At 44.7% G+C, this 20,518-nt stretch overlaps 1 protein-coding gene across 1 annotated transcript in view; it reads left to right on the top strand.

Annotated features, from left to right (window-relative positions):
• Window positions 1-7,714: 7,714 nt before the first annotated feature.
• Window positions 7,715-20,518, top strand: part of CDH9 (cadherin 9) — a 123,386-nt gene continuing 110,582 nt past the window's right edge. Inside the window, exon 1 of the mRNA XM_064160826.1 lies at window positions 7,715-7,969. The gene's annotated coding sequence lies outside the window, so the exon portion shown is untranslated. The remainder of the gene's footprint in view (window positions 7,970-20,518) is intronic.

Here is a 20,518-nt window from a genome sequence, read left to right as displayed (position 1 = left end):
CTCTCTCTCTCTCTCACTTGAAGCCTTGTCCTGTGTATATCAAGAAGGGCAGTCAAACTCTAGTGCTTGTCAGGTCTGATTTGGTAAGGCTGTGGCAATCTTTCCCAGTCATGCACTTCATCATATTCTTTAAGAAACAAAACCTTGAAAGTCAGAGAAGGAGAGAAGAAAGTGCAAAGCTGGGAAAGAAGTTAATAGCATCCTTTTGAAATGATTGATTAAATGAAAATACAGATGTGTTTAGAAGTGCTTTTACAACTGGAAGCAGTTATTTGATCCAGGTTCTTTATATTCCAGAATCTTACAGGCTCTGCTGAAAATGAAGAGAGCTGAAGCAGCACAACTGTTAGCTTTGTTCTTGTGGATCTTGGGAAGCTCTTCTTATTTATGTGCTTCTTGATTATTCCATTCTGTTCAGCTCTGTTCTTATTTAGCATTAAATAGAGTCTCTCTTTTGAGAAAGATTAAATACATATTTAATATTTCTGACAGTGGGAAAAAGCCTCATAAGTGACATATTGAAGTTGTAGATACTGAACCCCAGATCATTTTTCCCTTACAGACCCCAGGACATAGAATCATAGAATGGTCTGGGTTGGAAGGGACCTTCAAAGCTCATCCAGTCCAAACCCCTCTGCACTCAGCAGGGACATCCTCCACTAGATCAGTTTGCTCACAGCCCTGTACAGCCTCACCTTCAGTATCTCCAGGGATGTGGCCTCAACCATCTCTGTGGCAACCTGTTCCAGTGTTCCACAACCCTCGTGGTGCAGAACTTGTTCCTAACATCCAATCTCAATCTGCCCTGCTCTAGTTTGAAGCCCTTTCCTTCATCCTGTCCTTGCAGGCCTTTGCACACAGTCTCTCCACAGCCGTCAAATAAGGTCCCCTTCAGGTACTGGCAGGCTGCTACTAGGTCTCCCTTGAGCCTTCTCTTCTCCAGGCTATACACCCCCAGCTCCCTCAGCCTGCTCTCATAGCAGAGCTCCTCCAAATCCCTGGTCATATTCATAGTCCTCTGCTGGACCTGCTTCATCATAGAATCATAGAATCAACCAGGCTGGAAGACACCTCCAGGATCATCCAGTCCAACCTAGCACCCAGCCCTAGACAATCAACCAGACCATGGCACTAAGTGCCTCAGCCAGGCTTGGCTTCAACACCTCCAGGGATGGTGACTCCACCACCTCCCTGGGCAGCCCATTCCAATGCCAATCACTCCCTCTGGGAAGAACTTCCTCCTAACATCCAGCCTAGACCTCCCCTGGAACAACTTGAGACTGTGTCCCCTTCTTCTGTTGCTGGTTGTCTGGGAGAAGAAACCAACCCCACCTGACTACAACCTCCCTTCAGGTAGTTGTAGACAGCAATGAGGTCTGCCCTGAGCCTCCTCTTCTCCAGGCTAAACAACCCCAGGTTCATGTCCTTCCTATACTGAGGGCTCCAGAGCTGGATGCAGTACTCCAGGAGAGGTCTCATCAGAGCAGAGCACAGTGGCAGAATCCCCTCTCTGGCTCTGCTGGCAATGCTGCTTTGGATGCAGCCCAGGCTGCCATCAGCCTTCTGTGCTGCAAGCTCACACTGCCTGCTCGTGTCCAGCTTCTCATCCATCAGCTCCCCTAAGTTCCACTCCACAGGACTGATTTCTCTCACCTCTTCTCTCAGTCTGTATTGATAGTGAGGATTGTTCTGATTCAGGTGCAGAGCCCTGCACTTGCTCTTGTTGAACCTCATGAGGTTCACCTGAGCCCATCTGTGGGAACATCTGGACCTGCGTGGGAACACAGATCCATGACAATTCTGGCCTGCTTTGGCTCATCAGAAGCACAAGAAGAGACTGCCTGAGATATCAAAGTCCCACTGTCAGATCATCTGCTGTTTGGATACAGGTGGAAAAACCTAGGGATAAAAATAGATGATTCCTCTCCTCATCTGAAGTTTTATTTGCATTTAGTTTGGCCTAAAGTAGTTAAGTGTAAGCATGTCAGGAAAAAAAAAAAACCCTGATGGGGAACAGTGATTGAACTCAGGATGATTTACCCTGGCAAGCATCCCAACTCTGTGAACTAAGGAGATGCTCAGAATGCTAACGAAGATTTGCTGTGTAATCACTGCTTGCCATGGATGCCAGCAGAGAGGAAAGTGAAGAAAAGAAGATTGATAGAGGTCAAAAGAGAAGAGACCTGATTCCAAGAAGCAGGCTTCATAACCCATTAAAAATAAGGGAGAGTTTGTTTTGCAATAAACCAAATCCTGCCTTACCTGTTTGGTGCCCTTTCTGCTCTGCCATATCTCTTTCCCCTGCCCACTCTTTATTTTGGAAGGAGCACTTTGGTTTCCTCCCCTATGTGGAGTAACCTTCTGTGTGTTAGAATACAGCCTCAGCTTTCCACCTCTCTCTCCCTACTTGCTGTCACACCTACGCTTTTCCCTCTCTGCCCTACTTTTGATATGTTTTCTCTTTCCAGAGCATATCACACAACTTTTTACCTCCACCATGCAGCACTGTTTGCATTCCAGATGTCTCTTGTTTGTGAGTGTACAGCACATAATTTCAGGTGTTTTTTTCCTCCTGCAGTAACTACTGTGCCACATCTACAACTCTGTGAGAGAGCAGGCATTATGCTCTCTAATATAAATCCAGCCAACCATATCCTGGGCTGCACCAAGAGAAGTGTGGCCAGCAGGTCAAAAGAGGGGATTCTCCCTCTCCTACTCTGGTAAGACCCTGCCTGGAGTACTGCATCCAGTTCTGGAGCCTCTATTACAAGAAAGACCTGGGGGTGCTGGAATGTGTCCAGAGAAGGGCCACGAGGATGATCAGAAGGCTGGACCTGCTCTGACATGGAGGGAGACTGAGAGAGTTAGGGCTCTTCAGTCTGGAGAAGAGAAGGCTCTGAGGAGACCTTATTGTGGCCTCCTGGTATCTGAAGTGACCTACAGGAAAGCTGTGAAGGGACTTTTTATAGTGTCAGGTAATGATGGGACCAGAGGGAATGGAGCAAAACTAGAAGTGAGTAGATTCAGATTAGATGTTAGGAAGATTAGATGTGAGGAAGAAGTTCTTCATGCTGAACCCAATCTGACTCCAATGCAATCTGAATCTACCCACTTGCAATCATATATGATTCTATGATTCTAAGTGGGTAGATTCAGATTGGATGTTAGGAAGACGTTCTTCAGCATGAATGTGGTGAAATCCTGGAACAGGTTGCCCAGGGATGTGGTGGAAGCCTCATCCCTGGAGGTCTTTAAGGGCAGGCTGGATGTGGCTCTGGGCACCTTGATCTAGTGTGAGGTGTCCCTCTTGCAGGCACTGGAATGGGCTGCCCAGGCAGGTGGTGGAGACACCGTCCCTGGAGGCGTTGAAGCAAAGCCTGGATGAGGCACTTAGTGCCATGGTCTGGTTGATTGGCCACGGCTGGGTGCTAGGTTGGACTGGATGAGCTTGGAGGTCTCTTCCAACCTGCTTGATTCTATGATTCTATGGCAGGGGGGGTTGGAACTAGATGATCCATGAGGTCACTTCCAGCCCTGACAGTTCTATGATTCTAAGTTGCATGTTTGACTACAAACTGGTACTAAGTTGGCAACCACAGCAGTGGAGTCATTGCCATTTATCTGAGTGTCCTCTGCCTGACATTGAACAGATCCATGCTCATCTTTAATGCAGAGGGCAGACTCCCAGCTGCCACTCAGTAGTACTTTCTAAAGCTTAAGGAAGCATTATGCAAAGCTACTGTACACACCTCCCCACTTTCAGGGATTCCTCTGCTCCTGGATGGTCTCCTAATACTGGGGGGATCTTATTACTGTCTACAACTACCTGAAAGGACATTGTAGCCAGGGGGGGGGTGGCCTCTTCTTCCAGGCAACCAGCAATAGAACAAGGGGACACAGTCTCAAGTTGTGCCAGGGTAGGTATAGGCTGGATATTAGGAAGAAGTTCTTCACAGAGAGAGTGATTTCCCATTGGAATGGGCTGCCCAGGGAGGTGGTGGAGGCACCGTCCCTGGGGGTCTTCAAGAAAAGACTGGATGAGGCACTTAGTGCCATGGTCTGGTTGACTGGATAGAGCTGGGTGCTAGGTTGGACTCGATGATCTTGGAGGTCTCTTCCAACCTGGTTGATTCTATGATTCTATGATTCTATGATTAGAGTAGCCACAATGTTCCCAAAAAGCAGCCAAAATAAAACCCCAACAGAAAATCACAAAAAAGTCAATCCAGTGAAAAAAATGAGAGCCCTTGCTCATGCCATTATATCATCCTGACATCTTCTTGTTATGAAAATAGCTTTTAGGAACCCCCAGGCTGCAGTGGGACCATAGGACACCAGAGAGAAACACTTGCCTGTACATTTGCTTTTTATTCTCCCATGTGGTTACTGAGGCAAAAATTGCACTCAGCATTGTTTTCTCACCTAGCTCCAGTGCTGAAGTCAACCAACTGGGATGAGAACACTGATTGAAACTTTGCTTTATGCATTTCAGCACAAGGTGCAGCAATTGATTTTGGTTCTGGGTTCAGACTTTGCTTTCTTTGATTTCATAGAATCATAGAATCAGTCAGGGCTGGAAGGGACCATGAGGATCATCTAGTTTTAACCCTCCTGCCATGCCCAGGGACTCCCTACCCTAGATCAAGCCGGCCACAGCCTCATCCAGCCTGGCCTTAAACACCTCCATGAGGCCTTGATCACTTCCCTGGGCAACCAATTCCAGGCTCTCACCACTCTCATAGTGAAGAACTTCCTCCTCACATCCAGTCTGAACCTACTCATCTCCGGCTTTGCTCCATTCTCCCCAGGCCTGCCACTCTCTGAGAGCATAAAAAGTCCCTCCCCAGCTTTTTTGTAGGCCCCTTTCAGATCCTGAAAGGCCACAAGAAGGTCACCTGGGAGCCTCCTCTTCTCCAGACTGCACAGCCCCAACTCTTTCAGTCTGTGCTCACAGAAGAGCTGCTGCAGCCCTCTGAGCATCCTCCTGTCCCTTCTCTGGACACACTCCAGCATCTCCACATCCTTCTTGTAATGGGTCCTCCAGAAATTTCCTAAATTTCCAAAATGCTGGACACAATTCTGCACTCTGTTCCAGATACTCCAATATTGCTTTAATGAATGTGCAGCATTCTCAGAGCAGACTTAGCCTGTTTGGGGCCCAATTTAGCTGCCACGGAAATAAAGGGAAAAGCTCTGACTGATGTCTGTACAAATTGCATCGTTCCCCTAATCATTTCGAATGGGATCTAATGGTGCAATGCTTCTCATTAGAAACTGAACTGTGAATATGAGCCCACAGAGCTCATCAATGGGAGTACTAAAACAATAATAAAAGTGTGCAAAGGACTCATTTCCTTAGGGTTCTGAGTTGTTATTTGATGCAAACATTCCTTTTGTTAAGGTTTCTCTGTCAGAATAAACAGATCGCAGGATCACAGGATGTTAGGGGGTGGAAGGGACTCAAGGAGATCATCCAGTCCTACTCCCCTGCCAGAGCAGGCCTTGAGTGACCTGTTCTAGTGGGAGGTGTCCCTGCTAATGGCTGGGAGTTGGAGCTGGATGATCTTTGAGGTCACTTCCAACCTAAACCATTCTATGATGCTGTGATTCTATGTGATATGATATTGCAATGTGTTCTGTGGTTACATGAGATGTTATGATTCTGTATCTAGAATGATACAGATGTGTGTTGAGGTAGAGGTATCTTTACATAGCTATCTCTAGACCTCTGGACCTCTTTATCTTGATCTCAATTTTATCTGTAAATTCATATGAATATTGATGCAGATATAGATATGTTATGCACTTATACACATGTGTGGTTTCACCACAAGCAATGCAATTCACAGGCTCACAGGATATTATACACATGTGTGATTTCACCACAAGCAATGCAATTCACAGGCTCACAGGATATTAGGGGTTGGAAGGGAGCTAAGGAGATCATTGAGTCCATCCTCCCTGGCAGAGCAGGACAATGCTATCTAACACAGATTGCACAGGAACACATCCAGACAGGCCTTGGAAGGCTTCAGAGAAGGAGACACCACAATCTCTCTGGGCAGCCTGTGCCAGTGCTCTGCGACCCTTACAGTCAATAAGTTCCTCCTTGTGTTGAGCTGGAGCCCCTTTTGATGCAGCTTACACCCATTGCTCCTTGTTCCATCCCAGGGAGCAGTGAGCAGAGCCTGTCCCCCCATTCCTGGTCAGCCCTCAGATACTTATAAACATTTATCAAATCTCCTCTCAGTCTTCTCTTCTCCAGACTAAACAGCCCCAGGTCCCTCAGCCTCTCCTCATCAGCCATGCCCTCCTGTCCCCTCATCACCCTCATATTCCTCCACTGGACCCTCTCCAGCAGATCCCTGTCCCTTTTAATCTGGGGAGCCCAAAACTGAACACAGTATTCAAGATGAGGTCTCAGCAGGGCAGAGTAGAGGGGGAGAGAATCTCCTTTGATCTGCTGGACAAACTCCTCCTAATCCACCCCAAGATCCCATTGGCCTTCTTGGCTACAGGGGCACATTGCTGTGCCATGGGTAACTCGTTAGCCACCAGGACCTCCAGGTCCCTCTCCACAGGTCTGCTTTCCAGCAGATCACCTCCCAGCCTGTACTGGTGCAGTTTGCTATTCCTCCCCAGATCTCTCCCTTCACCCCAGTTAGTGAACTTACAGCTCTAATGGTGTTTCATAATTAGAAACTACCCTTACAATCCATCTAAGAGGAAATTTTGGCATTAATTATACCACAAGCCCAGAGAACTACACTTTGCAACCTTTCCAGTTGTTCTATTGGGGCCCAGAAGGATGAGAGTTGTCTTCAGGATTTGTTGGTAGAGAAAGTGGTTGCAATGTACCAGTTCCTTCCTTAGAGGTCCCTTTGGAAATGGTTATCTTTTGTCAGTGGCTGGAAGAGTCAATTACTACCCAGCAACTCACAAAAAGCCACAAATAACCAGAGCCAAAATCAGAACTTGCAGTGCTTCAGTTCTCCTCTCTTTAATAAGCAACAACCTATGCTTCAGCTGAAGACACTAATTCAAGAGAACCACCACATTGTGTAATACTGAACATCTGGTGACAGCAGGGAGCAGTGATTGCTTGTCCCCAAACAGGATCCACCAGAAAACAGCCAATTCATTACTGTTGCTGGCAAACCCCATCTCTTTCTGTGGATGACCTGAGCATTATTATCCACAATTCCCCAAACATCCTTTGCCATTCTGCATTATGTCCTCTTCCAGGTACACTGACAAGCCCATCATTATCGCTAGTTGTTAAGTGCCACTCCTGGTGTAAACCTGTTGAGCACAGGGGGGAATCTCCCACGCCTTACCTTCTTTGCACTTAGAATCGTTTATCACTCTGTTGTTACAGGATCATTTGGCATTCTGCGAGGAGTACCTGCTCACGGATTGTGTTGCTAGTGCAAGTAGTTAGAGCTAAAGCTTCACCATCTAATTCTCGGGTTATGGGCACGCATTTGCCCTCGTTATTAAAACTGAGAACACATCAAACCGAGCTGGGAGCGCCAATTTCTGCATTTAAACCTCTGTTATTAAGAGGGTCCTTAAAGCCCTCCTCTCTGAACCCTCCCACTGCATTCACTTGCAAATCACTGTATAGCTGCTAAAGCTCTCGTCCTGTGCCTTCCACCCCACCCCTCCCAGCACCACCTCCCCCCCACCAAGCCCCAAACATTCTCATGTTGAGCACTGCAGCTCTATTAGCAGCAACATCTCTCTCCGTGAGGGACGTTTCTTATTAAGCAGGGGCACTGAATGGAAACCAATCAGACAGAGCATCCTTTTGGCTTCAGCTCCCTGCCTGCCTGACTTAAAAGTGCTGCTGAGAGAGACGGAGCCTTAGTTAGACGCAAGTACGGCGCTGGAGCTACGGTACCAGGCAGAAGGAAGGAAGCAGGTAGAGGAGCAGCAGGACAGAGCTAAGTGCACACTAGCAGACACGGTGAGTAGATCAACTTCCATTAACACCGCAAATTGTTGACAGCAACAGAGCAGATGCTTTCTTAAGAGGAGCCCGAGACGTTAGTTAAAGATGCCTGGCAGATACTTTTTAAAGGAGGGAGGGTGTGGGGCAGGGTCAGCAGAGGACTTAGGGGAGATTTCTTTGCTGCAGCTCAGACAGAAAATCGTTGCACCGAATCGCTGAAATCCAAACTTCTCTTGCCGTAGGTATGCCAACCGCTTGAGCACACGAGAGGGCTAGCAGCGTGTGTGTGCTGGTTGGCAGCGCTGGGAGACGTGTTTCAGCTTTTACTGCAATACAGCAGCGGCAATGTAGCTCAACTTTTGTGCAGGATGCTTCTCCACCTGCCCATAGAGAAGCTATTTCCCTTGGCTTCCTTTCGCATTTGTTTCTATTGAAGGCGTCTAATCAAAACAAACCCAGCTAAAAAATGAAAGGATGAGGAAGGAGGAGGTCTTTGCCACTAACAAGAATGAAGTAGCAATGCTCTTTTTGGTTTTCTTTATTGGGAGCAGGAAAATGAGTGTTTTAATGTGTGCTACAGAGAGCAAGTGGCAGCTCAGGGCTCAGAAAGATTGAGAGCTGAGGGAGATGTCTCTTTGGACGTTCGCAGCAGTTAAGTCAAAGTCAACAGGCTTAAAGTGCAAGGCTGTTTAACAGAAGTGCTACTAAACCACCTTATGGGCTTAATAGGTATTATCAGAAACCAGCCCAGAAATCAAGGAAGAAAGCATAAAAGGTCAGCCTCAACATTCGATTTTGAAGCAACAAGCAGAAGCAAATTGCCCAGTGAATGACATTTTGCTTTTTGCTTTTCACGTGCAAGAAACATGCAGCTACATCCATCCCATCTCACTGCCTGAGCTTCAGAGAAAGAATTGAGCTCATGAACTAGAAAGAAAGCAACATCCCTTGCAGTTGTGTGGCCATGTGCATGTATCAGCCTCTTGCCCTCTCGCAGCTTTAAGTAGCAGGTTGGAAAACTGAGTGGTGATTCCTTAGGAGCATTTTCAGCAGGCAGATTTGCAACCAGCGTGCCTGTCTTGCTTGAGTGACAACGTGAGTGACAAAACTCATCTCTTACTTGAATCACAGCAGGATTATGCTTCATTGCTGAGTACTATGCTAGTTTTGCATGGTAAGGACAAGCATGGATCAATTGGCAGGTGTGAATACTGGCAATAGTTTCGCTAATGGGATCAAAAGCTTTGCTTGATGTTATAGCGTTGGTGGCAATGATAACAACTGCTGAGGGCTTATCTTGAGAAAGAATTGTTTTCAAGTCATTTTCTGTATCTAAAAATGTTCTTTTCTGTTGCAAAAAAGGTGAGAATGGACTACTTACACGTTTAGAAATCTAATATATATATATTTATATGTAAAATCATTATTAACTCTATAGAAAAAAAACTATGTTGGTTTTCTGTTCGAGCTACATCAGCCTGGCAGGTAAAATCCATTGTTCTGTCATTTATAATTAGGTAATAATGCTAAATCAAGAAAGACTTAAACATGTTTGCAGCTATTGTGGCTTAATATTAGCAAAACTGGAAGACTTACACAAGGTCAAACTGTACCACAAATTGCCTATGAGAGAAATTAAATGGCTTTTAAGTTAGATAAATAAGATTGATTTTCAAGGAGGGGAGGGAATTGAACTGTATTGATACCAAATTTGTAGTTGTCAAGTCTTTTTGAACTGGATGGGGTGATCTCAGCACACAAAGTTTTCCACCTCTTTTCATTTCAGAGGCAGTTTTGCAACTGGTAGTAAAGAGCTATGTTGAATAAGTAACCAACACACCTCACTGCAACGGTTTGGAAATGCAGTGTGTGGAGAGGAAGAGCTCTGCCATATGCTTTGTACAGCTCCCTGGTAAATGTGCCTCAGGTTTTCAGCATTTTGACACCTGTTGGCAGAATTGCCCTCTGATCATTGGAGCAGCCAAGGGGAATGATTTTATTCCCCAACTTCTCTGCTGAGCAAAATGTGATCACTTAAATCCACCTGTTGAAATGTTGTGCTCCGCAATGCCGCAGAAAGGGTGGCACGAGTTGGTTCTGACATTTGCTTAGACTCTGACACCAGAACATGAGTGCAGCACAGCCTGCAGTGAACCCACTGGTAGGAGCTGCTGTCTACAACTACCTGAAGGGAGGATGTAGCCAGGTGGGGTTGGTCTTTTCTCCCAGGCAACCAGCAACAGAACAAGGGGACACAGTCTCAAGTTGTGCCAGGGCAGGTCTAGGCTGGATGTTAGGAGGAAGTTGTTGGCAGAGAGAGTGATTGGCATTGGAATGGGCTGCCCAGGGAGGTGGTGGAGTTGCTGTCCCTGAAAGTGTTGAAGCAAAGCCTGGATGAGGCACTTAGTGCCATGGTCTGGTTGATTGGCCAGGGCTGGGTGCTAGGTTGGACTGGCTGAGCTTGGAGTTCTCTTCCAACATGATTGATTCTATGATTCTAAGTAGAGGTAGAAATGAACATGACTGACAATTTCCTTTGAGGAAGGATTTGTTCAGGAGATAAAAGAAGGTAGACTTAAGTCTCTTGTCAGCTGGCCAAAGCACAATGATAACAGCAATAAATTCTTCATAACATTCATTTATTACAGGGTAATAGGCATAGGATACTTCAGTTGACCATGAGGAGGATTTTTTACCCTGTGAGGGTGACAGAACACTATAACAGGCTACCCAAGGGGGGTGTGTAGTCTCCCTCTCTGGAGATATTCAAGACCTGCCTGTGTGATCTGCTCTAGGTGATCTTGCCCTGGTAGGGAGATTGGACTGAATGAGCTTTGGAGGTCCCTTCCATCCCCTGACATTCTGTGATTGTGTGACCCTGCAATTCTGTAATGCACAGAGAATCTAACACCTGCTTATAGAGATGAAGAAAACCACAACACTATTCTCCTTTTCTTCCTCCTCCCTCTATTTTCTCCCCCAGTTTTGCAAACTGTTCTGGAGGTACAGCAAGACATTAGTGAAAATCAAGTCTCAGTAGCAACCACCGCTTAAAAATCATCCCAATTCCTTGTGCTTAAAAGAAACCTGAGCTATATAGACCTGGATATAAGGTAACAGAGATAATTCTGTGTTTCTCTCATGCACTCAATGCTATTTAACTGCTTGAAAGAAACTTGGGATGTACAGACCTGGATATAAGACAACACAGATGTATAATATTGTATGTTTCTCTCATGCACTCAGTGCTACTCAACTGCTTGAAAGAAACCTGAGCTATATAGACCTGCATATAAGACAACATAGTTGTATGATATTGTATGTTTCTCTCATGCACTCAGTGCTACTCAACTGCTTGAAAGAAACCTGAGCTATATAGACCTGCATATAAGACAACATAGATGTATGATATTGTATGTTTCTCTCATGCACTCAGTGCTACTCAACTGCTTGAAAGAAACCTGGGCTATATAGACCTGCATATAAGACAACATTGATATATAATTGTATATGTTTCTCTCATGCACTCAGTGCTACTCAACTGCTTGAAAGAAACCTGAGCTATATAGACCTGCATATAAGACAACACAGATGTATAATATTGTATGTTTCTCTCATGCACTCAGTGCTACTCAACTGCTTGAAAGAAACCTGAGCTATATAGACCTGCATATAAGACAACACAGATGTATAATATTGTATGTTTCTCTCATGCACTCAGTGCTACTCAACTGCTTGAAAGAAACCTGAGCTATATAGACCTGCATATAAGACAACATAGATGTATGATATTGTATGTTTCTCTCATGCACTCAGTGCTACTCAACTGCTTGAAAGAAACCTGGGCTATGTAGACCTGCATATAAGACAACACAGATATATAATTGTATATGTTTCTCTCATGCACTCAGTGCTACTCAACTGCTTGAAAGAAACCTGGGCTATGTAGACCTGGATATAAGACAACACAGATATATAATTGTATATGTTTCTCTCATGCACTCAGTGCTGTTTAACTGCAGAAGGCAACCGGAACAAAAGCCTAGAGAAAAAAAATGCATCTCCCACTCATGTCAAAATACCTTCTTAATTTCTAAGGCTTGCAGCAGGTGTTCCATGCAAATTCTATCTGCAGAAGAACAAGTATCTGAACATGAATATGGATGTCAGAGTGAGAGCTAACTGCATTCTGCACGTGAGTGAGTTTATGAAGAGTAATTTGTAGGAACACATCCAAAATGTTGCTAAAAAGGAAGGTGGGTGGAAAAGGAAAAAATAAAGCAAAAGCAAAAGGCAGGTGAATAGAAAGAATCTTTATCAAAGCAGTTAAGCATCATTTTAAGAACTTTTGCTTTGAAAAAGAAACCTCAGAAATTACTGAGTGGCAAAAGGCAATTTGCTGCCCTGACTCTCAGAGGCTATGCATGATAAAAACACCCTGGTGACATCAAGGCCTACTTGCCAAGCACGACTGAGCAGGAGAGACATCTACCTTGATCAGAGCACACAGTGTGCCTGCAGTGCAAAAACCTGGTGAAACTGGGATTTGGTTACTTGAAGGGAAGAAAGTGAGGTTGCTAACTTCAGGGAAAAAAATACTGGATGCATACTGCAGCTTCCAAGAAAGGTCTCAAATTATTCTGTTGCAGAAAGGAATAATTTTTTTAGTGCACAGTGCATTGTAATTACAGACAAAGGAGTAAGAAGTTTGCAGTCTTCATCTTTTAGTTCCAGAAAGACTGCAAAAGGAGATGGGTGGCGTTGTGTTTGTACACAAAGATTACCACATAGAGCTTTGTGGTCTCAGTTATAGAGCAACTCAGTGTCAGAGCTGGGTAGTACAGAGCCTCTGCTTTCTCACTCCTCAATTTCACAGAATGACAGAAGGTTAGGGGCTGGAAGGGACCTCCAAAGCTCATCCAGTCCAACCTCCCTGCCAGAGCAGAATCACCTAGACCGGATCATATAGGAATACATCCAGGCAGGTCTTGAATATATCCAGAGAGGGAGACTCCATGGATAAGTAAGTGTGACTGCACCATAAAAAAAAGTGTGCCCTGAACACTTAAATAATGCCATAAACAGCTATAGACTTTAATCTGGAAATGCATTTCTGTAACTGCCAAGGAGAGTGCCTCAAGTGATGACCAGCATGTTACTTTGCCTGTTAAATCTGTTTTTTCTGTTTTTAAATTGCACATTACAAGCAGCATCAATTCAATACCACAACAGGTTCATTTGTCCCTGTCTCATACAAACATAAGGCTGTATGTCAGAATTTTCTGATGGAAACAACACAAATGTCAGAGAGGCTTATATACAAGTATAAATTTCCTAGGTGCTGAGTGGTGTTCAGTAGTGCTTCACAGTATCACAGTACCACAGCATCACCGAGGTTGGAAGAGACCTCACAGATCATCAAGTCCAACCCTCCACCACAGAGCTCAAGGCCAGACCATGGCACCAAGTGCCACGTCCAATCTTGCCTTGAACAGCCCCAGGGACAGCAACTCCACAAGCATATTGAAAGGAAATAATCACCAGCTTCGTGGAAATTCTGCATATCCCAGTGTTGGGCCCTGCATATTATTGTTTAAAGGCTCAAAAAGAATCATAGAATCATAGAACCAGGTTGGAAGAGACCTCCAAGATCATCCACTACAACCTAGCACCAGACCATGGCACTAAGTGCCTCATCCAGGCTTTGCTTCAACACCTTCAGGGACAGCAACTCCACCACCTCCCTGGGCAGCCCATTCCAATGCCAATCACTCTCTCTGCCAACAACTTCCTCCTAACATCCAACCTAGACTTCCCCCAGCACAACTTGAGACTGTGTCTCCTTCTTCTGTTGCTGGTTGTCTGGCAGAAGAGCCCAACCCCACCTGGCTACAGCCTCCCTTCAGGGAGTTGTAGCCAGCAATGAGCTCTGCCCTGAGCCTTCTCTTCTCCAGGCTGCACACCCCCAGCTCCCTCAACTTCTCCTCACAGGGCAGTGCTCCAGGCCTCTCACCAGCTTTGCTGCCCTTCTCTGAACACATTTCAGCATCCCCACATCTCTCTTGAATTGAGAAGCCCAGAACTGGACATAGAAAAAATACCACAATCTTTTTTTCCCACTGTATATAGGCTAATAAAAGAATTCTCAATTCCTTATCCAAACTCAAACTGTGCTCTTTCTCAATAAGATCTTCTGTGAAACAGAGGACTGCTTTTGTGTTTGGAGATGGAAACATGAGGCTTTCCCATCACTTTAGACAAACTACACCAAGTCTCAGAAGGAGATTAGCTCAATTTGCATATATGTAATATTTCAGTGGAAGGTAATTAACACTGTATATGAACCTGTGAAGCAATATACACAAACATTATTACATTTAGACATTACTTTCAGAAAATTATGATCAATTACATCAGTAATCAGTGGTGCAGGATATGTGATGCTTATATTTTGGCACCTTTGAAGGAAAAAAAAAACAACATTCACAGAATCACAGAACCTCAGAGGATGGAAGGGACCTTCAGAGGTCATTGAGTCCAACCCCCCTGCCAAGAGCCATCAACATGAAGTTCTACAAGGGTGTCCAGTAAGGGAAAAATAAAAAGCATAATGATCTAACTTCTTGAGTTCAAGAACTTACCAAAATACATGTTCTTTATGTCCTCTGTATTCCACCATCCCATACTTGCTCCTGAGAAAATGACAAAAAGATCAAATGGAAAAGGTGTGAGTTCGAGGTAAAGGTGAAGTTAATCTCATTACTTCTGTTCTGAAAGAGAAAGTAGGCATAGTACAAATGCAAATTAGCATTTTGTAACTCATCACTTATAGGTTATATATGATCTCAGGATGTTAGGGTTGGAAGAGACCTCTGGAGATCTTCCAATTCAACCCCCCTGCCAGAGCAAGACCACAGAATCCAGCACAGGTGGCACAGGAACACATTCAGACAGGGCTGGAAAGGCTCCGGAGAAGAAGACTCCACAACCTCTCTGGGCAGTCTGTACCAGGGCTCTGTCACCCACACACTCAAGAAGTTCTTCCTCCTGCTGAGACAAAACTTCCTGCGCTGCAGTTTCCCTCCCTTGTCCCTTGTCCTATGCCAGGGAACAAGTGAGCTGAGGCTGTCCCTGTTCCTTCCTGATCCCCAACCCTCAGAAAGAACAACCTCAGGTGTCAGTATAGGTTGGGGACTGGCCTCTTGGAAGGCAGTGAAGGGGAAAAGGACCTGGGAGTCCTGGTTGTGGGAGACTGACCATGAGCCAGCACTGTGCTCTTGTGGCTAGGAGGGCAAATTCATTCTGAGGTGTATTAGAAGGGTTGTGGTTAGTAGTTTGAAAGAGGTTCTCCTGCCCCTCTACTCTGCCCTGCTGAGGCCACATCTGGAGGACTGTGTCCAGTTCTGGGCCCTCCAGCTCAAGGAGGAGATAGAACTTCTTGAGAGAGTCCAGCACAAAGCCACAAAGATGATTAAGGGAATGGAAGATCTCTGTTACAAGGAGAGATTGAGGGAGCTGGGGCTGTGCTGCTTGGAGAGGAGGGAGGAGGAGACTGAGGAGGTGACCTCATCAGTGGTTATAAATATGTAAAGGTGAGTGTTAGGAAGCTGGAGCCAGGCTCTGCTGGGTGATGCCCAATGCCAGGACAAGGGGCAATGGGTGGAAGTTCAAAACCCCTCTCAGCCTTCTCCTCTGCAGACTAAACAGGCTCAGAGCTCTCAGCCTCTCCTCATCAGGCAGTGCTCCAGTCCCTTCAGCATCCTTGCGGCCCTCTCTTGGACTCTCTCCAGTAGATCCCTGTCCCTCTTGAATTGGGAAACCCAGAACTGGACACAATATTCCAATTGAGGCCTCAATAGGGTGGAGTAGAGAAGGGGAAGATATGATGAGAAGGCATCAGTAAATTCAGACCTGGAATCAAGAGAACAAAATACCCCCTGTTTATCAACAGAACTCTTTACACGTAGACATAGACATACATTCATATATATATATGTATAAATATATGTATTTATATATGGATACAAACACAAACCCTAGGAAAACACATGGAAGTTATAAGAAGAATGTTTGGGTTTTAAGTAATGAATTAAAATAGACCTTCTTAAGCTTCTGATGCTACTTTGTGGCTATTCTACCCCTTTACTTCCTTGTTTATGCCAATGTTCTAACACAGTCTGCATTATTTAGCAAGAGTGGGTTGGAGCTAACTGATCCTTCAGCTCCCTTCTAGCCCACAGCATTTTATGACTCTATGATACTTTGCACTAATAGATTCAGCTCTCAAGTTTTGTAGTGGGAAACTTTTGCAATTAGGGTCTGAGTTTTCAGGTGTAGGTGCTGGCTGTGGGAAACCTCCTGCAAATAATTCTGCCTGTATAGTAAAGGAAAAAAGTGCCTCATCCAGGCTTTGCTTGAACACCTCCAGGGATGGCAACTCCACCACCTCCCTGGGCAGCCCATTCCAATGCCAATCACTCTCTCTGGCAACAACTTCCTCCTAACATCCAGCCTAGATCTCCCCTGCCACAACTTGAGGCTGTATCCCCTTGTTCTGTTGCTGCTTGCCTGGCAGAAGAGCCCAACCCCACCTGGCTACAGCCTCCCTTCAGGGAGTTGTGAAGAGCAATGAGCTCTGCCCTGAGCTTCCTCTTCTGTAGGCTGCACAGCCCCAGCTCCCTCAACCCTCTTCTCACAGGGCTGTGCTCCAGACCTCTCACCAGCCTTGCTGCCCTTCTCTGAACACATTTCAGCATCTCAACATCTCTCTTGAATTGAGAAGCCCAGAACTGGACATAGAAAAAATACCACAATCTTTTTTTTTCCCATTGTATATGAGCTAATAAAAGAATTCTCAATTACTTATCCCAATTCAAACTGTGCTCTTTCTCAATAACATCTTCTGTGAAACAGAGGAATGCTCTCACCACCAGCTTCTTCTCTGGACATGTTCCAGCACCTCAACATCTCTCTTGAATTGAGGAGCCCAGAACTGGACACAGCACTCAAGGTGTGGCCTGAGCAGTGCTGAGCACAGGGGCAGAAGAACCTCCCTTCTACAACTCCTGTGCTCTATATGTTGAGAATTCTAGAAAAGTAGTTGCATTCTTCCTTCTGGACATAAGATTCTGGATTACTTGAAGTCTTTTTAGATGCAGCACTGAGGGCAACTACAATACAAACAGGATCCCAATGGATGTTGTAGTTTGCCTGTATCCCTTCCATGCAAATGGCACCAGAGACTTTAGTTTCTACAGACTGAAAGCTGATCTCTGAAAAGCCTTCATGCTTTTAAGGAATATAAATAGGAGGACCCTGCTGTAGAATGGAAAATAAATGAGTCACATTAATTTTCTGCTTCCTTCACCTTAAGTTGATTAATACTAATTAAATTTCATCCTAGTCAGCTTGTGAGTTTAGTAGGCAATAAAAAAAAATCCAAGAGTCACAGAGCACTGGCACGGGCTGCCCAGAGAGGTTGTGGAGTCTCCTTCTCTGGAGACTTCCAAGGCCTGTCTGGATATGTTCCTGTGTGATCTGTGTTAGATAGCATTGTCCTGCTCTGGCAGGGGGGTTAGACTTGATGATCTCCTTGGGCCCCTTCCAACCCCTAATATCCTGTGATCCTGTGAATTGCATTGCTTGTGGTGAAATCACACATGTGTATAAGTGTATAACATATCTGTATCTGCATCAATATTCATATGAATTTACAGATAGAATTGAGATCAAGATAAAGAGGTCCAGAGGTCTAGAGATAGCTATGTAAAGATACCTCTACCTCAACACACATCTGTATCATTCTAGATACAGAACCATAATATCTCATGTAACCACAGAATGCATTGCAATATCATATCACATAGAATCACAGCATCATGGAATGGTTTAGGTTGGAAGTGACCTCAAAGATCATCCAACTCCAACTCCCTGCCATAGGCAGGGACACCTCCCACTAGAACAGGTCACTCAAGGCCTCATCCAACCTTGCCTTGAACACCTCCAGGAAGGGAGCAGCCACAACCTCCCTGGGCAATTTGTTCCAGTGTGTCATCACCCCCACTGCAAACAACTTCTTCCTAATGTCTAGTTTTAATCTCCCCTCTGCCTGTTCAAACCCATTATTCCTCATTCTCTCATTACAAGACCTTGTAAATAGTCACTCCCCAGCCTTCCTGTAGGTCCCCATATCATATCATATCATATCATAATCATAATCATAGTAATAGATGAAATAATATTAGCAGATGATATATCAAACCTGTGGTTCTACCTCACCAGTGACCTGAAGTGGTATGGCTCTAACTCACAAGTGAAGTAAAAGCAGATCAATGTTGTTTTAGAGACAAAGTGAATTCGTATTCATGTGGTGATGCCCAGAAATTGCCAACTGCCAGTCAGCAATTACAGCAAAGCATTTCAAAGTGTTCTATGAATGCAGTTAAGTACAGGCTGCAGGTAAACAGCAGAAGTGCCCAGAGCTCATTGTGCTGTAGGAGAGAGCATTCTCATGGACTCCAGTAACAGTTGGATTCAGGTTTATAGGAGGAGGAAGTGCTGTCATGGTCATTAACAAATGGAGCAGAGGAGCTGAGAGCTGCAGAGGGATCACAAGAGCAGATTTTACCATGCAACTGAGTACCAGCTTCTTCTGAGACACCTCAAGTGCCTGACCGACATCAGAGCCTGCAGCTGCATCATGCTTAACTATTGTGTAATCAGGACTAGGCTTAAATGCTAAGAATGTTTTCTTTCCAGCCTCTTTGTACCCTTCCTTTTGCACAGGGCTTGATATATGTGCAGAATCCACATTATTTTCTATGAAGGATAGGTTGGGCTGGATGATCCTGGAGGTCTCTTCCAACCTGGCTGTTTCTATGATTCTATGATTAGATAGATAAATAACTACATGACAAAGCCTACTTATACACAATGTCTGAATAAAGTATTATATGGAACACTATTTTTTTTAGAAACTGGAATATATTCTGCACCTAAGACATTGGTATTCAAACAACTAAATGGAATACATCCATGTTCCTAGCAAGGTAAATGCCAGAGGAAACCTTATTGCAAAATGCCAGCAAATTATGATTTCTGATACATCAGAGGATGGAGATAGTGGAAAATCCAGATAATGTAAAGAATCACAGAAGCACAGAACCTTAGAGGTTGGAAGGAACATAGAATCATAGATTCATAGAATGGTTTAGGTTGGAAGCGACCTCAAAGATCATCCAGTCCAACTCTCCTGCCCAAATAGGATCACCTAAGGTAATCCACACAGGAATGCATCCAGGTGGGTTTGGAAAGGCTCCAGAGAAGACTCCACAACCTCTCTGGGCAGCCTATTCCAGGGCCCTGCCACCCTCACTATAAAGAAGTTTCTTCTCATGTTGAAGTGAAACCTTCTCTGTTCCAGTGTGTATCCATTACTCATTGGCTTATTGCTGCTGATCACAAAAAAAAGAGCTTGGCCCCCTCCACTTGACACTCACCCCATAGATATTGACAAACATTGCTCAGATCCTCTCTCAGCCTTCTCTTCTCCAGACTACACAGCCCCAGGACTCTCAGGCTCTCTCCACAGGGGAGATGTTCAAGTCTCTCAGCCATCTACATGGCTCTCTGTTGGAATCTTTCTACACATGCTAGGAAAGAAAGGGAAATTAAAGCTTGTTCAGCTATCAACACAAGAAAGAAATATAGCTTCAAATGAGATAAATACAATACTGTGAATATATTGCTTATAAAAGTAATGATTCTTTTCTTAGATGAAATAAAAAAGTTATACTTGAGTGCTGCATAATTACAAAACTTGATAAGCATTCAGTGAAGATTTTAAAGTTATAGACAGGGATAAGAAATCTTTGGTTTAAAAGAAACCCACACTAAAATCAGATGCATACAAATTTTGAAGATGTCATTGCTTTTCTGGAGTTGTTTAGCCTGCAGAAGAGGAGGCTCAGGGCAGAGCTCATTGATGTCTACAACTACCTGAAGGGAGGTTGTAGCCAGGTGGGGGTCGGTCTCTCCTCCCAAGCAACCAGCAACAGAACAAGGGGACACAGTCTCAAGTTGTGTCAGGGGTAGTATAGACTGGATGTTAGAAGGAAGTTGTTGTCAGACAGAGTGATTGGCATTGGAATGGGCTGCCCAGGGAGGTGGTGGAGTCATCCCTGGAGGTGTTCAGGCCAAGCCTGGATGAGGCACTCAGTGCCATGGTCTGGTTGATTGGCCAGGGCTGGGTGCTAGGTTGTAGTGGATGATCTTGGAGGTCTCTTCCAACTGCTTGATTCTATGATTCTATGAATCTAAGGAATCATTAAAATATATTTATCATGACAGAAAACATCTTCACATTAAAAAAAAAAAAAAATCAATAGAAAAGCCACAGAAATGCAAAATGACCTCAAAAAACCCAAACCAAAATCAAGCTAAACCTCAAAAACAAACCTATAAATAAAAACTCAAAAAACCCCAACCCAAATGAAACACAAAAACTCAAAAAAGTAAAACAAAACAAAAAAACCCCATCCCTCCCCCCCAAAGAAAAACCACACA

Source organism: Pogoniulus pusillus, chromosome 21 (genome assembly GCF_015220805.1).
Source record: "Pogoniulus pusillus isolate bPogPus1 chromosome 21, bPogPus1.pri, whole genome shotgun sequence".
Lineage (NCBI taxonomy): Eukaryota > Metazoa > Chordata > Aves > Piciformes > Lybiidae > Pogoniulus > Pogoniulus pusillus.
Note: the sequence above shows the minus strand (reverse complement) of the source record. Positions and strands in the feature narration are given on the sequence as shown.